A 23,721-nucleotide genomic window follows, 5' to 3' on the forward strand; every position below is an offset into this window, starting at 1 on the left:
TGTCAAGGTATGGAGGCTTAGTCACCGTGCAATGCTCCTCTGGGAAATTTAATATGTAAATTGCTTCTTCAGAGAGGAAGAGGACTAGAACTCTAGTTTCCTCCTTTGTGATGCTTTGCCAGCCTTTAGTGCAGCTGACTTCAGTTGTTGCTTGTTTTCTGCCTTATGTTTTGCCTTAAGCCCATGAAGTGGTGCTCGAAGGTGATTGACTTGGCAATTGCAGAACATTCCACTTCTTTGCTTTCACAGTGTTTTGTGTCATTCTCCATTGTACTATAAGGCACCGTCCAATCATCCTTGCTGCATTTAATTGAATCTGAGCAGAAAGTCTCGCCCTGTACACACAGGATTCATCCGTTGCTTCTGTATTCAGTCACATCATCAATAAACACTAGTGACTTGGTGCCATTGGAAGCCACGCATGCCCGCGCCATCACACTGCCTCCACTATATGTTACAGAGGATGTGCTGTGCTTTGGATCATGAGCTGTTCCAAGCCTTCTCCATCCTTTCTTTTTCTTCTTCCCATCATTCTGGTACAGGTTGATCGTAGTTTCGTCTGTCCAAATAATGATTTTCCAGAACTGGGCGGCTTCTAAGTCTGTTGCCTTTCTATGTTTAAGGCTGATTAATGGTTTGCTCCTTGTGGTGAACCATCTGTATTTGCTCTCATGAAGTCTTCTCTTTATGGTAGACTTAGATACGGAAACACCAAATTCCTAGAAAGTGTTCTCCACTGGGGTGGATGTTGTGAGGGTTTTTTTCTTCACCATAGAAAGGATTCTGCGATCATCCACCACTGTTGTCTTCTCTGGACTTGCAGGCCTCTTTGTTTTCCCGAGCTCACCAGTGCACTTTTTTTTTCAGAAGGTACCAAACTGTTGAAATGGTCACTCTTAACATTTCTGCTCTCTCTCTCTCTCTCTCTCTCTCTCTCTCTCTGGTGGATTTCATCTTTTTTTCAGCCTAATAATGATCTATTTCTCTTCCATTGAGAGCTCCTTTTACCGCATGTTGTGGGTTCACAGCAACAGCTTCCGAATGCAAATGCCACACCTGGAATCATCTTCAGACATTTTACCTGCTAAATAGATGATGGATTAATGAGGAAAAAGCCAATGCAGACCACAAAAGAGCTTTTTAAATAATTGTCCAATTATTTTGGTCACTTTCTGAAGAATAAGTTCAATATTATGTCAGGGATCAGCATGATGTGAGTTTAAAAAAAAATTGCACTACGATATACACTCACCGGCCACTTTATTAGGTACACCTGTCCAACTTCTTGTTAACACTTAATTTCTAATCAGCCAATCACATGGCGGCAACTCAGTGCATTTAGGCATGTAGACATGGTCAAGACAATCTCCTGCAGTTCAAACCGAGCATCAGTATGGGGAAGAAAGGTGATTTGAGTGCCTTTGAACGTGGCATGGTTGTTGGTGCCAGAAGGGCTGGTCTGAGTATTTCAGAAACTGCTGATCTACTGGGATTTTCACGGACAACCATCTCTAGGGTTTACAGAGAATGGTCCGAAAAAGAAAAAAAATCCAGTGAGCGGCAGTTCTGTGGGCGGAAATGCCTTGTTGATGCCAGAGGTCAGAGGAGAATGGGCAGACTGGTTCGAGCTGATAGAAAGGCAACAGTGACTCAAATCGCCACCCGTTACAACCAAGGTAGGCCTAAGAGCATCTCTGAACGCACAGTGCGTCGAACTTTGAGGCAGATGGGCTACAGCAGCAGAAGACCACACCGGGTACCACTCCTTTCAGCTAAGAACAGGAAACTGAGGCTACAATTTGTACAAGCTCATCGAAATTGGACAGTAGAAGATTGGAAAAACGTTGCTTGGTCTGATGAGTCTCGATTTCTGCTGCGACATTCGGATGGTAGGGTCAGAATTTGGCGTAAACAACATGAAAGCATGGATCCATCCTGCCTTGTATGGAGCATCTTTGGGATGTGCAGCTGACAAATCTGTGGCAACTGTGTGATGCCATCATGTCAATATGGACCAAAATCTCTGAGGAATGCTTCCAGCACCTTGTTGAATCTATGCCACGAAGAATTGAGGCAATTCTGAAGGCAAAAGGGGTCCAACCCGTTACTAGCATGGTGTACCTAATAAAGTGGCCGGTGAGTGTATATGCTTTAAAAAAATATAAAGAAGTAAGACTTTTTGTATGTTACACTGTTTACATTACGCATGACAATATATTGACCACACCACATACAAGACCCATCCCTGCGCCCCTCCTCCCGTTAAAGCTACAGTTATGTCGACCACAGATTTCATAGACTTCTTATGGCACATTAATAATTATAAGAGGAAGTGAGCATATAATAGCATAAAAATATCTGAGCTTGGAGAAATTCTAGTGACCTTTACAATATGCGCACTTGACATTTGTCAGCAGCTGAAAGTGCAAATTATGACATAAATGGACTTGTTTAATTCCTATATGGAGGTAACTACATAATCACAATGGATCGTCGGGAAAAAAATACATGTGATTGAAATTGTTCATAAAAATGGAATTTAGAGCTGCCGTCCATACAATTGTGTGGACCAGTTATCACATTGGAAACTTTCACAATTAAACTGGTTGTCCAAAGCCACTCTCATTGTTTTGAGTATTAAATCAATCTGCATACTTCATCCTTCTCTGTTCTGCAGGTCAACAAACTAGCTGGACTTATGGAATGGGTAATCAACATATTAGCAAACATCTATTGTTCAATTACCCTATGTCCCTGTCCCCCAAAGACAGCAGAGAATAAGCTGCAGCACACAACTCAAGAGTCAACATTCAAATAATAGCTAGTCTATGATTCATATGACAACAGTCTATGTTTCTTGACCAACCAAAGAAAAACACATACTGTACATTTAATAGCCAACATTCAGACAATAGCCTATTTCTCCTGGCCTAATGAAAATAGATGTATGGACAAATAATATTAAATGCTATATCATTACAGTTAGTATTTTACATCAGTATTTTTAAACCAGAATCAAGAATGGTACAATGAGAGGAAAAGTATAATAGAAACACATCACCACTTCTGCATTTTTCACCCGCTCCTGGTTTTGGGTTACAAATACTGATGTAAAATACTGACCAAATACTGAACGTGTGAACGTACTGCAGACAATTATGGTGGTAGGATACGTCATCAAATGTCTTGTTTCAGGGGTTAATTGCTCAATGAATCAAACATAAACCCTTCAAATAAAGCAAAGGAGATGAAGTAGCACAAGATGGTCGCGTCCAGCCTATTACTACTATTTGGACATGATGGGATATTGTAGCAATGAGAAAACAGATTCAGAAAGTTTAATGTTATTATACAGCCCTTATACATTTACCCCATGCAAAGGCAAGCTGAGAATAATAATAATAATAGTGTTAATAACTTTTCCTTATTCAGATTGTCTCTTCAGTGAGGAAGACGACTTGAACTTTAGTGCTACCTGTAGGAAGTAGCAAGCCTAAGCGTCAATATCGACCCTTTAATGTGCCTTGCAATATGACAGGATAAAAGCCAAACCAGAATTTCAATTTGCAGACACGTGTTTCTGGGTGTTGCTCCTTCTCAGTGAAAAGCATGAGATCTGATTTCGCTCTATGAGAGGCTTCTAACTGGGGTCTAAGGGGTAACGTTTCTTCTTTTGAAGAGTGACATAATTGACAGAGAAAGTTACCCTTTAGAACCCGGTCAGAGGCCTCTCACCCAGACAAATCAGATCTCATGCTTTATACTGATGAGGGGCAACACCCCAACACATGTGTATGCAAACTGAGATTCTGGTTTGGCTTTTATCCTAAGTCATGTGATTAGGCTCGTTAAAGGGTCGATATTAACTTTAGGATTGCTACTTCCAATAAGTGACACTAGAGTTCCTGTCCTTTTCTTCTTTAAAGTGACAATTTGCATATTTAATTTCCCAGAGGAGCATTGTATAGATTAAAAGCCTCTTACCCTGGCATGTCACTCTCCATAAGGAGAAACGTTACCCCTTGGTCACCTTTCCTTGTGACAGCTGATTTATTGACACAGAAGGGGAGTGGCTTACTATAGAAACATTGAGCCAGCCCCCTTCACACACTCATCTAGGCATGTGACAACACAAAAACACTGCCCTGTGTGGAGCACGTAACCGTAAGAGAGCTTTCTGGATCCTCTGATGGTGCAAGACGTCCTCACAGACATTTTTTTACCTTGTGTTAGCTAATTATTTACTTATATATTTACTATAAGGTATATGCTCATTTTGTGTTTCTTTTTCTTGGGTTTTGTCTGTGAACTGGCCACAGTGTGAACAGGTTCTTACACATTGCACGTATACCAACGTATGCTTCAGCTCATTTCTTTGGTTTTAACTCTTCCTGGCCGCCTTGCCGAATGTGCGTCTACTAGGAGAAAATGTACTTTATTCCTCCGGGGAGCCGCCGGCTTTCAGTCATAAGGACGTATACTACAGTCACACTCACAGCATGCTTCATTATACTAGCCACGCCCCTACACTCTGATTGACAGTTTGCTCTGCAGCACATCAGTGCACAGCGAGTTGAAAGCCGGAGGCTCTCATGAAGAAATAAGCTCATTTTCTCCCAGTATCCGCACTTTCAGTAAGGTGGCCAGTAAGTTTTATAACACTATGTACCAGCAGATTAACCCTATATCTGCGGGTGAATAGCCTTTTTTCAAGGTGACAGGTTCCCTTTAAGGATCCTTTATTATTTTTCCTGTAAGGTGACAGGTTCCCTTTAAGGATCCTTTATTATTTTTCCTGTATATGGAGGTGCTGACGCTGTATAGTATTCTTATTTAGACTGTTTGGAAGGATTATTTGTACATCCTACTATGGCACCTATTGGCGCCCATTTTTGTAGTGTATGGCAGCATAATATATGGGAAGGGGTGCAAAGTTTAATATTAGGTAAATCAGGGGTTAGCACTGCAGCCTTGCAGCGCTGGGGTCCTGGGTTCAAATCCCACCAAGGACAACATCTACAAGGAGTTTGTATATTCTCCCCGTGTTTCCGTGGGTTTCCTCCGGGTCCTCCGGTTTCCTCCCACATTCCAAAGACATACTGATAGGGAATCTAGGTTGTGAGCCCCAATAGGGACAGCGATGATAATATGTGTAAAGTGCTGTGGAATTAATGGCGCTATATAAGTAAAATAAATAAATATTATCATTTATTTAATTTGCGCCCTTAATTCCAGGGAGCATTACATGCAAAGAATAGGGTTTGCAAAAAGTCCATCAATGTTTACCTCCTATTAAAGTCGCCTGTTGTAAAGAATCATCCAGGCCTCCAGATTTACACAGAGCATTGATATGAGGTGTAAAATTTTATGTTAAAGTCGTTTAATAAAAAAAAAAATTACTGTCCGTCGCTCACGCAGATGGCGAAGAAGAAATAATTGTTTAAATCCTGGAGGAAGCGTCACGAAGCCTCAGTAAACGTTAATCTGAGCTCATTAATGTGTTCCCGCTCAGAAAAGACTCAGGTTCTTTCTGGCTGGAGGACAAATATCGCCAGATCAACAGCAAGTAATATTATATGTGTCAAATGTCAGAGCAAAGCGAAAGCTGAGCCCTGTGTTCTGGGTCCAAAATCTATCATAGGAAGGGAGGGCCCTGACTCCTGGCACCTCCATGGGGGCCATATTGTTGTGAATTTGCTTTTTGCTCCCTCTAGTGGTTACTAGTTTTTTGACTCTGGTTTTTCTGTCATTCCTTTTATCCGCACCTGGGTCGTTAGTTAGGGGTGTTGCTATATAAGCTCCCTGGACCTTCAGTTCAATGCCTGGCAACGTAGTTATCAGAGCTAGTCTGCTGTGCTCTTGTCTACTGATCCTGGTTCCAGTTATATCAGCTAAGTCTGCCTTTTGCTTTTTGCTATTTGTTTTGGTTTTGTATTTTTGTCCAGCTTGTTCCAAATCTATATCCTGACCTTTGCTGGAAGCTCTAGGGGGCTGGTGTTCTCCCCCCGGACCGTTAGACGGTTCGGGGGTTCTTGAATTTCCAGTGTGGATTTTGATAGGGTTTTTGTTGACCATATAAGTTACCTTTCTTTATTCTGCTATCAGTAAGCGGGCCTCTCTGTGCTAAACCTGGTTCATTTCTGTGTTTGTCATTTCCTCTTACCTCACCGTCATTATTTGTGGGGGGCTTCTATCCAGCTTTGGGGTCCCCTTCTCTGGAGGCAAGAAAGGTCTTTGTTTTCCTCTACTAGGGGTAGCTAGATTCTCCGGCTGGCGCGTGTCATCTAGAATCAACGTAGGAATGATCCCCGGCTACTTCTAGTGTTGGCGTTAGGAGTAGATATATGGTCAACCCAGTTACCACTGCCCTATGAGCTGGATTTTTGTATTCTGCAGACTTCCACGTTCCTCTGAGACCCTCGCCATTGGGGTCATAACAGTTTGCCAGGCCAGTATTAAATGTTTAATGCATTGCAGAAGAGGGATTATAAGAAAGAAGATTCTGAGTTTTTTTTTTTTCTTCTTCCCCTTTACCTCAGAGTGGCTATGCTTGCTCCAGACATGAATGTCCAGACCTTGATTACAAGTGTGGACCAGCTGGCTACTCGTGTGCAGGGCATACAAGACTATGTTATCAGAAATCCTAGGTCAGAACCTAAAATACCGATTCCTGAACTGTTTTCCGGAGACAGGTTTAAGTTTAGGAATTTCGTGAATAATTGTAAATTGTTTTTGTCCCTGAGACCCTGTTCATCTGGAGATTCTGCTCAGCAAGTAAAAATTGTTATTTCGTTCTTACGGGGCGACCCTCAGGATTGGGCTTTTTCGCTGGCGCCAGGAGATCCGGCATTGGCTGATCTTGATGCGTTTTTTCTGGCGCTCGGTTTACTTTATGAGGAACCCAATCTTGAGATTCAGGCAGAAAAGGCCTTGCTGGCTATGTCTCAGGGGCAGGACGAGGCTGAAGTGTATTGCCAAAAATTTCGGAAATGGTCCGTGCTGACACATTGGAACGAGTGTGCACTGGCCGCTAATTTTAGAAATGGCCTTTCTGAAGCCATTAAGAATGTTATGGTGGGTTTTCCCATCCCCACAGGTCTGAATGATACTATGGCACTGGCTATTCAAATTGACCGGCGGTTGCGGGAGCGCAAAACCGCAAATTCCCTCATGGTGTTGTCTGAACAGACACCTAATTCGGTGCAATGTGATAGAAAAACCGCAAATTCCCTTATGGTGTTGTCTGAACAGACACCTGATTTAATGCAATGTGATAGAATCCTGACTAGAAATGAGCGGAAAATTCATAGACGCCGGAATGGCTTGTGCTACTACTGTGGTGATTCTACACATGTTATCTCAGCATGCTCTAAACGTATAGCTAAGGTTGTTAGTCCTGTCACCGTTGGTAATTTGCAACCTAAATTTATTCTGTCTGTAACTTTGATTTGCTCACTGTCATCTTATCCTGTCATGGCGTTTGTAGATTCAGGTGCTGCCCTGAGTCTCATGGATCTCTCATTTGCTAAGCGCTGTGGTTTTACTCTTGAACCATTAGAAAATCCTATTCCTCTTAGGGGTATTGATGCTACACCATTGGCAGCAAATAAACCGCAGTATTGGACACAGGTTACCATGTGCATGACTCCTGAACACCGCGAGGTGATACGTTTCCTGGTTTTACATAAAATGCATGATTTGGTTGTTTTAGGGTTGCCATGGTTACAGACCCATAATCCAGTCCTGGACTGGAAGGCTATGTCAGTCTCAAGTTGGGGCTGTCGTGGTATTCATGAGGATTCCCTGCCTGTGTCTATTGCTTCTTCTACGCCTTCGGAAGTTCCGGAGTATTTGTCTGATTATCAGGATGTCTTCAGTGAGTCTGAGTCCAGTGCACTGCCTCCTCATAGGGACTGTGACTGTGCTATAGATTTGATCCCAGGCAGTAAATTTCCTAAGGGAAGACTGTTTAATCTGTCGGTACCTGAACATACCGCTATGCGTTCATATATCAAGGAGTCTCTGGAGAAAGGACATATTCGTCCGTCTTCTTCCCCTCTTGGTGCGGGATTCTTTTTTGTGGCAAAAAAGGACGGATCTTTGAGACCTTGTATTGATTATCGGCTTTTAAATAAGATCACTGTCAAATTTCAGTATCCTTTACCGCTGTTGTCTGACTTGTTTGCCCGGATTAAGGGTGCCAAGTGGTTCACCAAGATAGACCTTCGTGGTGCGTACAACCTTGTGCGCATTAAGCAAGGTGATGAATGGAAAACCGCATTCAATACGCCCGAAGGTCATTTTGAGTACTTGGTGATGCCTTTTGGGCTCTCCAATGCGCCTTCAGTTTTTCAGTCCTTTATGCATGACATTTTCCGGAAGTATCTGGATAAATTTTTGATTGTTTATCTGGATGATATTTTGGTTTTTTCTGATAATTGGGATTCGCATGTGGAGCAGGTCAGGTTGGTCTTTAAAATTTTGCGTGAAAATTCTTTGTTTGTCAAGGGCTCAAAGTGTCTCTTTGGTGTACAGAAGGTTCCCTTTTTGGGGTTCATTTTTTCCCCTTCTGCTGTGGAGATGGACCCAGTCAAGGTCCGAGCTATTCTTGATTGGACTCAGCCCTCGTCAGTTAAGAGTCTTCAGAAGTTCTTGGGCTTCGCTAACTTCTACCGTCGTTTTATCGCTAATTTTTCTAGCATTGTGAAACCTTTGACGGATATGACCAAGAAGGGCTCCGATGTAGCTAACTGGGCTCCTGCTGCCGTGGAGGCTTTCCAGGAGTTGAAACGCCGGTTTACTTCGGCGCCTGTTTTGTGCCAGCCTGACGTCTCACTTCCCTTTCAGGTTGAGGTGGATGCTTCGGAGATTGGGGCAGGGGCCGTTTTGTCGCAGAGAGGCCCTGGTTGCTCTGTTATGAAACCTTGTGCCTTTTTCTCTAGGAAGTTTTCGCCTGCCGAGCGAAATTATGATGTGGGCAATCGGGAGTTGTTGGCCATGAAATGGGCATTTGAGGAGTGGCGTCATTGGCTCGAGGGTGCTAAGCATCGTGTGGTGGTCTTGACTGATCACAAAAATCTGATGTATCTCGAGTCTGCTAAACGCCTTAATCCGAGACAGGCCCGATGGTCATTGTTTTTCTCCCGCTTTGATTTTGTTGTCTCGTATTTACCAGGTTCAAAGAATGTGAAGGCCGATGCTCTTTCTAGGAGCTTTGTGCCTGATGCTCCTGGAGTCGCTGATCCTGTTGGTATTCTTAAAGATGGAGTTATCTTGTCAGCTATTTCTCCGGATCTGCGACGTGTGTTGCAGAGATTTCAGGCTGATAGGCCTGAGTCTTGTCCACCTGACAGACTGTTTGTCCCGGATAAGTGGACCAGCAGAGTCATTTCCGAGGTTCATTCCTCGGTGTTGGCAGGTCACCCGGGAATTTTTGGCACCAGAGATCTGGTGGCCAGGTCCTTTTGGTGGCCTTCCTTGTCAAGGGATGTGCGGTCATTTGTGCAGTCCTGTGGGACTTGTGCTCGAGCTAAGCCTTGCTGTTCTCGTGCCAGCGGTTTGCTCTTGCCCTTGCCTGTCCCGAAGAGACCTTGGACACATATCTCCATGGATTTCATTTCTGATCTTCCGCTATCTCAGGGCATGTCCGTTATCTGGGTGATATGTGATCGCTTCTCCAAGATGGTCCATTTGGTTCCTTTGCCTAAGCTGCCTTCCTCTTCCGATCTGGTTCCTGTGTTTTTCCAGAACGTGGTTCGTTTGCACGGCATCCCTGAGAATATTGTGTCAGACAGAGGATCCCAGTTCGTTTCCAGGTTCTGGCGATCCTTTTGTAGTAGGATGGGCATTGATTTGTCGTTTTCGTCTGCTTTCCATCCTCAGACTAATGGACAGACGGAGCGAACCAATCAGACTTTGGAGGCTTATTTGAGGTGTTTTGTCTCTGCTGATCAGGACGATTGGGTGACATTCTTGCCGTTGGCTGAGTTTGCCCTTAATAATCGGGCTAGTTCCGCCACCTTGGTTTCGCCTTTTTTCTGCAACTCTGGTTTCCATCCTCGCTTTTCTTCGGGTCATGTGGAGCCTTCTGACTGTCCTGGGGTGGATTCTGTGGTGGATAGGTTGCAGCAGATCTGGAATCATGTGGTGGACAACTTGAAGTTGTCACAGGAGAAGGCTCAGCGCTTTGCCAACCGCCGCCGCGGTGTGGGTCCCCGACTACGCGTTGGGGATTTGGTATGGCTTTCTTCCCGCTTTGTTCCTATGAAGGTCTCCTCTCCCAAATTTAAACCTCGTTTTATTGGGCCTTACAAGATATTGGAAATCCTTAATCCTGTATCTTTTCGTCTGGATCTTCCTGTGTCGTTTGCTATTCACAATGTATTTCATAGGTCCTTGTTGCGGCGGTACATTGTGCCTGTAGTTCCTTCTGCTGAGCCTCCTGCTCCGGTGTTGGTTGAGGGCGAGTTGGAGTACGTGGTGGAGAAGATCTTGGATTCTCGCCTCTCCAGGCGGAGGCTTCAGTACCTGGTCAAGTGGAAGGGCTATGGTCAGGAGGATAATTCCTGGGTGGTCGCCTCTGATGTTCATGCGGCCGATTTAGTTCGTGCCTTTCATGCCGCTCATCCTGATCGCCCTGGTGGTCGTGGTGAGGGTTCGGTGACCCCTCACTAAGGGGGGGGTACTGTTGTGAATTTGCTTTTTGCTCCCTCTAGTGGTTACTAGTTTTTTGACTTTGGTTTTTCTGTCATTCCTTTTATCCGCACCTGGGTCGTTAGTTAGGGGTGTTGCTATATAAGCTCCCTGGACCTTCAGTTCAATGCCTGGCAACGTAGTTATCAGAGCTAGTCTGCTGTGCTCTTGTCTACTGATCCTGGTTCCAGTTATATCAGCTAAGTCTGCCTTTTGCTTTTTGCTATTTGTTTTGGTTTTGTATTTTTGTCCAGCTTGTTCCAAATCTATATCCTGACCTTTGCTGGAAGCTCTAGGGGGCTGGTGTTCTCCCCCCGGACCGTTAGACGGTTCGGGGGTTCTTGAATTTCCAGTGTGGATTTTGATAGGGTTTTTGTTGACCATATAAGTTACCTTTCTTTATTCTGCTATCAGTAAGCGGGCCTCTCTGTGCTAAACCTGGTTCATTTCTGTGTTTGTCATTTCCTCTTACCTCACCGTCATTATTTGTGGGGGGCTTCTATCCAGCTTTGGGGTCCCCTTCTCTGGAGGCAAGAAAGGTCTTTGTTTTCCTCTACTAGGGGTAGCTAGATTCTCCGGCTGGCGCGTGTCATCTAGAATCAACGTAGGAATGATCCCCGGCTACTTCTAGTGTTGGCGTTAGGAGTAGATATATGGTCAACCCAGTTACCACTGCCCTATGAGCTGGATTTTTGTATTCTGCAGACTTCCACGTTCCTCTGAGACCCTCGCCATTGGGGTCATAACACATATTGGCCATATCCCTGGAAAGCAATGATGAGGTCTCTGCTCTTGCTGAAGCATCACATCTCCTTCATTTAGCTGGTTGGTGCTGGTTCCCTAATGATTAGATAATAATGGGGAGGCCATCACAGTTATAGTCAAGGAGACCCCTTCTAGACATAAGTGGGGCTTCAGCTAGGTCTCAAGTTCAGAGGTCGTCGTGTCACATCTTTCCTTTGTGCCTATGGTGGCATTATAAGTATTAAAAGCAGGACCTTTACAAGGTTGGGTAAATTATTGCTCTTCAGGACGGCACCGCTCCGTGGCCTGAGATTTCCCGATTGCCGGGGGAAGGCACTGCCGGCCCCAAGCTGTGCACTCTCCAATGTTGCAGCTTTGCCTCGGCACCCATTTAATTGGAAACTGGCCGGGATTGGCAGCTGACATCGCTCTCCAGCTATTTTGACCAGTTTCTGTGCAGTGCTTCCAAGCTCAATCGTAAAGAGCTTGTAAGCACTGCACATGTTCAACCATCTGCCATCCTAGACAACGAGAAGAGTTTAATAAATAGTAGTTTGGAAAGTTTTTACAGGTATTTTCCAATTTTCCCCATCTATGAAGATGGTAATAACAGTTAAGTTTCAGTACAATTACTATACCCCCACTATGTACCACAAGCCCCCGCTGCTGACATGTGGCTCTTAGAGAAAGGATTAGTCCCATCCCCTACAATATCACTGATGGAAAGGACCATCGTGACTCAGCAGCAGGTTGGGGAATTGTCTTTTGGGGTGGTGGATACAGCACTCGGATATTAGTAGCATACACAGTATGTGCCCACTGACCATTATCATTGTTCTTCTGGGGTTCAGGCCCCACAACGACCCCAAGATCAACTTTGGATGCCAGGGAACGCCATCTTTATTACCAATCTTCAAGGCAACTGAACCAGTATTTTTGTCTTTGTGGAAAGTATCAGTGGATGTTGTTCTAGATCTTTAATCCAGCACCCATGGGGTCCATGCGCTACCACCATGTGCCTCTCATTTCTTTTGAGAACCTTTATTATTCCTAATGAAGACCATTAAAATAACAAAATTGAGCCATGTCCCATCATCTAACATATTATGGAGGGTAGTATTTTTTTAGAGGAGAATTTGGTTGTAACACACCTGGAGCCATCATCATTCAGCTCTAGTGTTTGGTTCACGGCTGCCGTCTAGAGGGATGATACAACTGGGAATTTTTTTTTTCACGCAGAGCTCCAGGTTACCAGTGTGGACATAAGGAGTAGAGAATAAACTTCCCGTAATGTTCTGTCAACACTAGAGGGAGCTTATGAGCTTACCGCATACTGGTCATCCATAAAAATTAATAATAAAACAGTATACCACCATTTTTTATACCTGCCTCTCTAATATCTATATGGGAATTTTAATTTCTGTATAAAAAAAAAGAACAACATTTTGTAAAATATATTAAACCTGATCTGTCACCAGATTTCTCAAAGCAAACAGCATATTATTAAATAGATCTCTTAGACCTGATGAGGCTGGTGTAATGAAAATCCATATCAGATGGGCTGTATAATCATCTATGAAAGTTTAAAGCCAATTTCTACTTACCTATCCTAATTGGCAGCTCCTCAGTGTCCCTCCAACCTGCTGAGATCTCACAATACTCAGTACAAGCTGCAGCTGTCAGTCAGGCTGGGCAGACGGAGACCTATTACACTTGGACTCATGAGCTCTCTCAATCTTTAGCTGTACTTATAAAATACTGATTTTAATATGAGGATTATTCTATTATATCTTACTGTAAGTAAATGTAATAGCTTCATTCTTATAGTTTTGCATAGTATAAAACTAAAAATAATATAAAAATAATACAAAAATCTGGAAAAAATAGTACAGAATCTACCTTTTTTTTGCTGGAAACTACGAGTTAAAGTGGAATTTTACTTTCTTTAAACAAGGTTGCAAAAGACTATAAAGAAGTGTTTTGGGTATGTCAGGTATTGCAGTCCAGCCCCTTTCACTTGTAGGTGCAATACCAGTGACTGCCACTGCACAAGTGTGGCACTGTATTGAGATAATTTTATTTTAGTGTTCTCCAACCCTCTTAATAATGTTTCCTATATTCTTTGCTAAATATTTCCTTTTATTGTGTGCTACAATCCGATCTGGGATCAGAGGCCTCAGCAGATGGTCAGGGCTGGATGCCCATATGTTCATGGTTTTATCCTATTCCACGTTGGCGTTCATCTGCATAAACTCGCCCCAAAAGTAATCAGATTAACACTTCGGTCTCTATAAAAAGCCTCTCGCTTTCCTTTTCTTCATCTGTCTTCTTGTGAATCGGGGTTTTCTTATCAAAAGAGCAGCTGAAGAATAAGAATAAAATGAAGAGGAAGTTCTGTCTCTGGACGAGATGACGAGTGTATCACAGACATGGCGACGGGGACCGACTTAAAGGGGAACTCCAGCCTACAAAATGATCCTCAGTTCTGTCTGTGGTCTCATCCCTGGGACCCCTACGGACTGTCAGAAAGGAGGAATGCCCCCTGTTCTCTGCCAGCTGCAAGACCAAAGCCATGAGGAGTGAATGAGCGCTGGGTTGCGCATGCGCCATTTCTCGGAATTCCCACAGACAATGAATGGAGCGCCATGCGCGATCGGCTGCTTCATTCAACGCCTCCTGTCATTGAGCACCGACGATCCACTGGTGACAATGGAATACCCCTTTAAGTGTCTGCGTAAACTTTAGAGCTAAAGTTATTTTTGAGGACCATGTAAAAAAAAGGCTAAAATAGTTGAACACCTTTTGAGCTCCAAATTACCAATATTTCAACTGTTTAGGAATATACATTTCGAGGAGGAATAACTGAGGAAGCCACAATTGCAGAATTGTAAGAAAAAGTTTTATCAGACAATGACTTCCTAAAACAGACAAATTAGAGAACTATTAACCCTTCATTTTCTCACCCCTTTAAATTTTCCTCTGTCATAGGGTGTACTTCTACTTAGTAAAGGAAAGTAATAATGGACAGATCCTTAGAGCGGAATCCAAAATATCCAGAATCCTCCCTCTCCGTCACACTCCCAGTGTCTGAGTATCCATCCAATGATTATCCTGCAGAGACCAGTGGTTCCAAAAGTGATAACCGCCAACTATACGGTCATAAGTTTCCCTAAAAGAAGAAAGCAAAGAGCAGCACAATTAACCTCCAATTGGAATTTTTTCGATTTGCCCCTGAACGACATAATTCACCCGCGTTTCGCCTATCGGCTTCTTCTTGGGGCAAACCCCGAAAAATCCCAACTTGAATGTAATTGTCCAGCAGTGCTGCTCTATGTCCACTTGTTCATTAAGGGAATCTCTTGACGGGACTGTTGGCAACGATAACTTGTAGATCTTCTGGTCTCAGAAGGATTGATAGCAGCATTGTTGGATGAAGTGTGTTAGTTCTGATCTCACCGCAGAGCTGTGTGTGATTATGAGTGTCAGTCATTACAACGTTCGACCCATAGACCTTATTGTAATCTTAACAGCTCATTTACCTATCAAGAAACATGTGGATTTATCTGGAATAAGACATCTGATCCTAGATATCAATGTTTCGTTTTATTTAACTTCTATGACCTGCATGCCTATGTAGACAACTTTCGAGGATGGATACTACTGACAGATTCCCTTTAAACTTAATTTGTCAGCAGATTTTTGTTTCCTCATTTGAGAGCAGCATGATGTAGGGGCAGAGACCCTGATTCCAGCGATGTATCACTTACTTTACTGCTGCTGAATTTTGATTAAAAACAGTTTACTCTGCTGCAGATCTACCAGTTCTCTGAATCCCGATCTTTGTATAACTCCACCCACACCAATGATTGGCTGCTTTCTGTGTACACTGTGCATAGACAGAAAGCTGCCAATCAGTTGTGGAGGCGGGGTTAGACTACATGGCAGCAGGTTTAGTCCTGTAGTGATAATTTTCTGATAATAAAACAGTGATTGTATAAAGACTACAGCAAGCAGATAAGTAAGTGGTACATCGCTGGAATCAGGGTCTCTGTACTTTATGCTGCTCTCAGATTAGATGGCAAAAACCTGGTGAGAGCTTCCCTTTAAATGACAGCGCAGCTATAAAAAAAAGTTTTGTTATGTTCTGCATTGCGTAAACCCAGAACTTCAGCTTGTGAACGCCATTTCGCATCGTTTCACCCTGCGCATCAGTAAATCCCTGGATAAGCCAGTCTTATCATCTCCTGCCTCCAGCTACAGAAGCAGCTGCTGACTATTCTCCAGCCTCCGTGCTTCTGACAGCTGCTGCATCCCACACAAAGACAGAGATTACCTGTATTCATTCACCACGGTCTATCCAGAGACAATGGCCGGATACAGATCTTATGATATCGGTTTACACATTACACGCATGTGGCGGTTTTATAGGAGAATCCTCTCGGCTGAGACATATTTTTGTGGGTCACCCGCCTATGGAGCTGATAATTCTGGCAAATATTCTAAGAAATTTCAGTAATTATAGCTTCAGGTTCTTAACATATTGCTGAGAACTTGCTGGCCCTCCGGCTAAGAAATTGGGAAAGTGTCGTATTTCAGAAAACAGAATTTTGTCTTTATGGATTACTTTACAGTGTGTGCCACAGTATCATCCCATGAATTATATGTTTTATTTTAGTTACAGTTTTAATACTAAATCCATGCTTTACACTGCCATTATTTTGCTTAAGAGTCCAGTGGGTGGAGTTCATACTGGCATACAGTAGCTCCCAACCGTCCTGGATTCAGCAGGACTGTCCCGATATGCGGGCTCAGTCCTGAGCGTAAAATACTCACCTCTCTCCAATGTCTTCATCGCTCCATAGCTCCTCCTCCTTGGGGGGCGGGGTCACATCTCTCTGCATAAATTAAATTATTCTATTGCCTTCTTATCATGTGATCTCCACAAGATTTTAACCAACAGGGTCATGTTTGCAGGCAGCAGCTAAAACTATTGAACCATAAGCTCTGGTGATGTCGCTGAGAGAATTTTGTATACTTGATCTGCATTGCAGACGCTAACTCCACAGGCAAATTATGCTGAGACATAGAAATATATTGTATATAACAGTGTATTTCTACGTTTCTGCATTATAGAATGAGAATAAAAAGATTTTTTTTCTTTTTAAAAAATTTCTAAAAAATAATGAAAAACACTTAAAATAATGTTATTTTTTAGTGTGCTTTGTAAAAAAAATAATAAACATCACAAATCAGCAAATAACATGGACGTATTTGGTGTCCTTGATATGCTGAGGGTAAGGCACTCGTAGATGGCATCTCACATGGTTCTCTAGAGGTTTAGTGCCATTGTCCCTGGTGTTAAGTGGTTTGTGCCCCTTTATTTAGTGTTTGTTGGCTCAATGTTCTTGTCCCTGACAACCATTGCTTTGTTACTCTAGTCCAGGCCGGGGTCCCCAACCTGTGGCTCGGAAGCTACAAGTGACTCACGGTCCCATAATGTGTGGCTCAAGGCTGCCTGCCAGCTTAGTGCATTAGCACCAGGTCTAGCAAACAACTAAGAAGAGAAGGTCTCCAGATGGTGAATTTTGTGAGTAGCCCTGCACAAAACAGCAGATCTGAATGTACTTTTTCTGGCCTTGGGGGTTTGGAGATAAGCTTGTAAGCTGGAGATCAGATGACGCTGTCAGAGGAGGTGCTTGAACCTTGATGCAATATTGTCGTGGGAGTGATTGATGCGAAAATATTGAATGGAGGTATTATGGGAACCTCTGGATCTTTGTATACTGCCTCGGTGTGGTTTCTGTGGAAAAACTTTGGCTGTCATCATTATACCAGCAATGGGGTCTCAGTGTGTCGCTACTGTGAAGGGGGTGGGATCTGGATGGGACTCGTGACCGTCTCTTAGACCTAAATGTGGCTTGTGACCCTCTCTCAAAGCTGAATGTGGCTCGCGACCCTCTATTAGATCTAACTGTGGCTCGTGACCCTCTGTCAAAGTTGAATGTGGCTCGCGACCCTCTCTTAGATCTAAATGTGGCTCGCGACCCTCTCTCAAAGCTGAATGTGGCTCACAACCCTCTCTTAGATCAAAATGTGGCTCGCGACCCTCTCAAAGTTGAATGTGGCTCACGACCCTCTCTTAGATCTAAATGTGGCTCGTGACCCTCTCTCAAAGCTGAATGTCACTCACAACCCTCTCTTAGATGTAAATGTGGCTTGCAACCCTCTCTCAAAGCTGAATGTGGCTCACAACCCTCTCTTAGATCAAAATGTGGCTCACGACCCTCTCAAAGTTGAATGTGGCTCACAACCCTCTCTTAGATCTAAATGTGGCTTGTGACCGTCTCTCAAAGCTGAATGTGGCTCGCACCCCTCTCTTAGATGTAAATGTGGCTCGCAACCCTCTCTCAAAGCTGAATGTGGCTCATGACCCTCTCTTAGATCTAAATGTGGCTCGTGACCCTCTCTCAAAGCTGAATGTGGCTCACGACCCTCTCTTAGATCTAAATGAGGCTCGTTACCCTCACTCAAAGCTGAATGTGGCTTGCAACCCTCTCTTAGATCTAAATGTGGCTCGCGACCCTCTCTCAAAGCTGAATGTGGCTCGCGACCCTCTCTTAGATCTAAATGTGGCTCGCAACCCTCTCTCAAAGCTGAATGTGGCTTGCAACCCTGTCAGGACTCTGAACATTTTTTACCTTTTGTGCTTTACTGCCCTTTTTCAAGATGGCGTCTTTGGACTCATGTGCACTGTGTCTCCTGCTATAAAACTCCACCCCAGCCTTCAGTCTGTGCTAGAGTATTCTGCCTTGCATCCAGCTCCTGACTTCTGATTACTCCCTGGCTATACACCTGCTCCTGTGAACCTGTGTGGTGATCCTGCTACTCTGCTCTGAGTTCCTGCTGCATACACAAGTTTCCAGTAATCCTCCTTCATCTGCTGTTCGTGTTTACTTCCATCTGCATTTGCTGGTCATGTAAGCTGTTGCTGCTTTTCAATAACCTGAGACTATTAACCAGGCCTCCATGGTTGAGCTAAGATATGATTTGAACTGCCTAATAAGCATATCTATCTGTGCCTGGACTAAGACAAGGATTTATTCGTGTCAAGTATCCTCAAGAATAACTGTGCTTCATAGACTTTCTGCTTGATTGCATTTTCCTCTGAAGTTTCCTATAGAGTCTCCTGAGTTATCCCCTATAATTATTACAGGATACTCTAGCCTAAAAAAAAAAGGAGACTGCTGGAGCAAAGACTGCAGAAAGCAAATTAGAGCAGGTGTTTTCCATAAACAGAAAGATGTGGAAGGTCTGCAAAAGAAGTTTGGAAGCTTTGAACACAATCAACAAGTGTTTGGACAAACTTTGCAGGACTTAAGCAACCGCATGGCAGCCCAGGAAAACAAACTTGCTGGCATAGAGTCCCAGTATGGACGGGCTTTTCAGGACATAAGCACGCAAATAGCTGCACAAGTGACTTTACCCTCTGGGCAACCGCCACCAGCTAGCCCACCTAAGTTGCCCCCATTCAGATTTAATGGTGATCGTGACAAATTTTGTGGCTTTGTGAATAAATGTATGCTATATTTTGATGTGCATGCTGACCGTTTTCCTACTGATAGATCCAAAGTATTGTGTGTAATAATGCTACTGACCTCACGAGCGCTCACCTGGGCGAATCCGATGATTGAGTCTCGTGACCTACAGTTAAATGACTTGGATGATTTCTTGGCCGCTATGGCATTAATGTTTGATGACCCTAATCGCCGTGCAACCGCTGAATCTGCTTTGTTGTCTTTACGCCAGGTTAAACGTTCTGTTATTGAGTATGCCACTGAATTCAGGAGATTGGCGGTAGATACCAATTGGGACAGTTATGCACAATTGCCTATTTTTAAAAGGGGTCTGTCTAGTATTGTAAAAGATGAACTACGCTGTTGCTGCTTTGCAATAACCTGAGACTATTAACCAGGCCTCCCTGGTTGAGCTAAGATATGATTTGAACTGCCTAATAAGCATATCTATCTGTGCCTGGACTAAGACAAGGATTTATTCGTTTCAAGTATCCTCAAGAATAACTGTGCTTCATAGACTTTCTGCTTGATTGCATTTTCCTCTGAAGTTTCCTATAGACTGCTAAGCTGCGTTTATTATTTGCAGTGTTGTGGACTTGAGTTTCTCTCTGCACCTGTTTGAATCACCGTGTGATAATATAGACTTTACCACTTATAAAACTGTGTCCTGTAGTTGTCTTGTTCCACGCAAAGAGTCTCCTGAGTTAATCCCTATAATTATTACAAACCCTCTCTTAGATCTAAATTTGGCTCGCGACCCTCTCTCAAAGCTGAATGTGGCTCGCGACCCTCTCTTAGATCTAAATGTGGCTCGTGACCCTCCCTCAAAGCTGAATGCGGCTCTCGACCCTCTCTTAGATCTCTTAGATCTAAATGTGGCTCGCGACCCTCTCTTAGATCCAAATGTGGCTGGCGACCCTCTCTTAGATCTAAATGTGGGTCACTACTCTCTTAGATCTAAATGTGGTTCTTGACTCTCTCTTAGATCTAAATGTGGCTCGCGACCCTCTCTTAGATCTAAATGTGGCTCACGACTCTCTCTTAGATCTAAATGTGGCTCACGACCCTCTCTTAGATCTAAATGTGGCTCACGACTCTCTTAGATCTAAATGTGGCTCACGACCCTCTCTTAGATCTAAATGTGGCTCACGACTCTCTTAGATCTAAATGTGACTCACGACCCTCTCTTAGATCTAAATGTGGCTCGCAACCCTCTCTCAAAGCTGACTGTGGCTTTCAAGGTCAGAAAGGTTCAGGCCCACTGCTACAGTCCATAGTTTTGTTGGATTGGTGAAGCCCATCATTCGTGCCCAGCATCTTGCAGTTCGTCTACAGGCTTATTGTCCCTAGTTGTGGTCTCCGCAGAACTAAGATAATTCTCTGACCTGATCCCCGTGACTAGAAACTCTGAATCTAATCTCTAAGACAAATATTGTTTTCTTCCCTTTGATCAGTTGTCTGTAGGTTTAATTAGAGGAGAAGAAAAAGCTTCCGTGAAATCAGTGCGGTGTGAGCTGCAGTATTTTATTATCATTGCCTTGCACACGTTGATGGATAATATACAAGTCTGGATTTATAATATGCACAGAATAACCACGACATCAAATAGATTATTACATACATATCCATCAAGTTAAAATTGGGTTATGTGAAGAGGTGTGATCCAGATTCATCAGAGAGCAGATGGCATTATTCATCAGGAGCGCCGTGTTCAGAGCAGAGCGGCAGGACGCTGTGTGACAGGTCGTATTGTAATGTGGATCCTAAAGGGCACAGAAATAAATATGGAGCTGGGAGATGGACCGGGATTGTAATGGACCACAGACATGGAGCAGCTCCGGGGCACAAGATATTTCGTTTGCACTGATAGTGTAAATTATCGTATTCAGTCCGCTGTTCAGTTTTGTTGACAAGCCATAAAGCTTCTAGGAAAATGTCCTATGGACAGATGAGACAAAAATTGAACTTTTTGGCAAGGCACATCAGCTCTATGTTCACAGACTGAAAAATGAAGCATATCAAGAAAATAACACTGTCCCTACTGTGAAACATGGAGGAGGCTGTTTTATGTTCTGGGGCTACTTTGCTGCATCTGGCACAGGGTGTCTAGAATCTGTGTAGGGTACAATGAAATCTCAAGACTATCAAGGGATTCTAGAGAGAAATGTGCTGCCCAGTGTTAGAAAGCTTGGTCTCAGTCTCAGGTCATGAGTCTTGCAACAGGATAATGACCCAAAACACACAGCTAAAAATACCCAAGAATGGCTTAGAAGAAAACATTGGACTTTTCTGAAGTGGCCTTCTATGAGCCCTGACCTAAATCCTATTGAGCATCTTTGAAAAAAGCTGAAACATGCCGTCTGGAAAAGGCAACCAGCAAACGCGAGACAACTGGAGCAGTTTGCTCTTGAGGAGTGGGCCAAAATACCTGTGGAGGTGCAGAAGTCTCATTGACAGTTACAGGAATCGTTTGATTGCAGTGATTGCCTCAAAAGGTTGTGCAACAAAATATTAAGTTAAAGGAACCATAATTTCTGTTCAGGCCTATTTCATGAGTTTTATTTTATTTTTTAATTCTGTGGAAGCATGGTGGAAAAGCAATGTCTGACTTTCATTTGTTCATTTTCATAGATCTTTTATTTATTATTACTTTTGTCAGATTCAGTTATTTCTGTGACCATTCTGGGTTTTTCTGTCATTAACCAAGGGGCACCAACAATTTTGACCACGTGTGTATATAACTTTGGACAAATGAGACTTTGCCAATATGGAGGCAGTTCCTTACCCCCAAATGTACACTAAAAGAGAACAACCAAAAAATGACAAGATATAAATGTACAAATGCAGATACAGGAATAAGATATGATCAGCTTATTACCACCGCAGTGATAACCTCTGATGACAGTTCTCCTTTAAATTCCAAAGATACCGCTAAAATGCATGCCATGGGTTGTTTTCAAAAATACTGTATGTTAATACAATTGCTGTGATATTAACTGTGCTCTAAACATGTGTGGAAGATTCTCTCTGTTTGTAACCTCTGTTTGCTCCTGGCAGTGTGCTCTCATGCTGGCGAGGGAGCGCACTGTCACTGAGCATTAAAAAGAATATCGCTCAGTGACAACATCCTACTGAGAATTCATTGGAATTAAAAACCGACGCATGCCCAGTAGAGCAGGGACTGGCCCAACCCCTGGAACAGATGTAGCTGATGACCCTTCATTTCAGGGTGGGGACAGAGGTTGGGGCACTGCCCCCTGATAACATCTCATTTGAGGATCCCAGCATGTTTGATCAGTGTTTAGTTTTAGACCATTGTATAAAACTATTCACTTGTTTTGACTATTAAAGGGTTTTTCCATTTTGGACAGGTATCACATGTTAAAAGGGTTCCTTGAAAATTAATACGGTAGATCAAAAAGTGTCCGGCAGTCAGCTGGAATCTGTGTGAAAACCTGACAGTAAATGTTCATTTTTCATACAGAGTCCCTACAGGAAAAATGAAGCATTACACAGTCCGCCTGCAAATCAAAGAGTTGTAAGTGTAAGTCCGGACAATACTGGTCCTCCAGAGTGAGAGGCGCTCCTTATAGCTACTATTGTAGTCTGGGATAAGTGTCCTATACAGAGGAGCCCCCTCTACAAACTCCGAATTCTCTAAAAAATGGTGACCAAACGTCCACTACCCGCACAAATTGCTGTCATACAGAATATTTATCTTCTCTCTTTCAGAACTTCCTTTAAGACAATGTTCAATGTTCCCTCTTATTTCTCCACTTGTACTTGAGTAAAATTATTTGACTAAGGTAGAATGTAATTTTCGGAATATCTCATTTAGTCTTTTATTTCTTCAATTTATTAGCTTGTAAAAAAAATGAAGTGAATTTTCATTATATGGGAAAAAAAGATTGGTTATGCTGAGAGTTTGCTCATAGAATCTCATGAATGTTTATCGAGTTCAACCAGGCGAAGAGCGGAAGTTGGTGAAGGGATGGGGAAGACGCAACATGCTTTCCATCTATGGATGCAGAGGAGGGTAAAAAAAACTCAACAGGTTATGATGCTTTTACAGGTTACAATGTTTTTGCAAATGTCTACAGGATAGATGATAACTTGTTGATTGCTCGGGTTCCACTGTGTTTGGCTGTCTCCCGTGAACAGAGCTATGGTGCGCCAACATTCCATTCGAATGTGCCCCGTTCTCAGGATTGGTGGGGGTCTTAGTGGTGGGAACTATAACTTGTATTTATGGTATATATTTTAATAATGGTTAGACTATTTTGCTAATCTGTGTGGTGAATAGTTAACAAGTATACTCGGTTCGGGTCATGTTCCAAAAAATATTGTTGAGAATTAGTAATTTCCTCTGCGCCATTTGTTAGCATCAAAAAGTTGCAAAATTTGACAGGGTGTAATTGCACAATGTTTTTCCCTTATGCGCCATTTTGATTTGTAAATGTGTGTATAGCCAACCGCTGAGCGACACATTTCCTATAATGCCAGAAACGGATGTAAAATTTATCAGTAATCTATAGCCTCTCACAGATTTGATCTTTTTGCCACATGTCAGTCCAAAACTAAAAAAATGTCACGTCCTACATCAGCAAAATTTATATTCACAACTGGCAGAGGAAATACCAGTCATGATAAATTCCCTCCCTCACCTTTCAAGAATATACTGTGTGACCAAGTGCCTGGTGTTTTAACATTT

At 43.1% G+C, this 23,721-nt stretch overlaps 1 protein-coding gene across 2 annotated transcripts in view; it reads left to right on the forward strand.

Moving 5' to 3' along the window:
- The window catches only part of KCNH1 (potassium voltage-gated channel subfamily H member 1), a 335,988-nt gene that overhangs the window by 154,595 nt on the left and 157,672 nt on the right, over nt 1-23,721 (forward strand). The gene's annotated exons all lie outside the window — the stretch shown is intronic.

Source organism: Ranitomeya variabilis, chromosome 2 (genome assembly GCF_051348905.1).
Source record: "Ranitomeya variabilis isolate aRanVar5 chromosome 2, aRanVar5.hap1, whole genome shotgun sequence".
NCBI lineage: Eukaryota > Metazoa > Chordata > Amphibia > Anura > Dendrobatidae > Ranitomeya > Ranitomeya variabilis.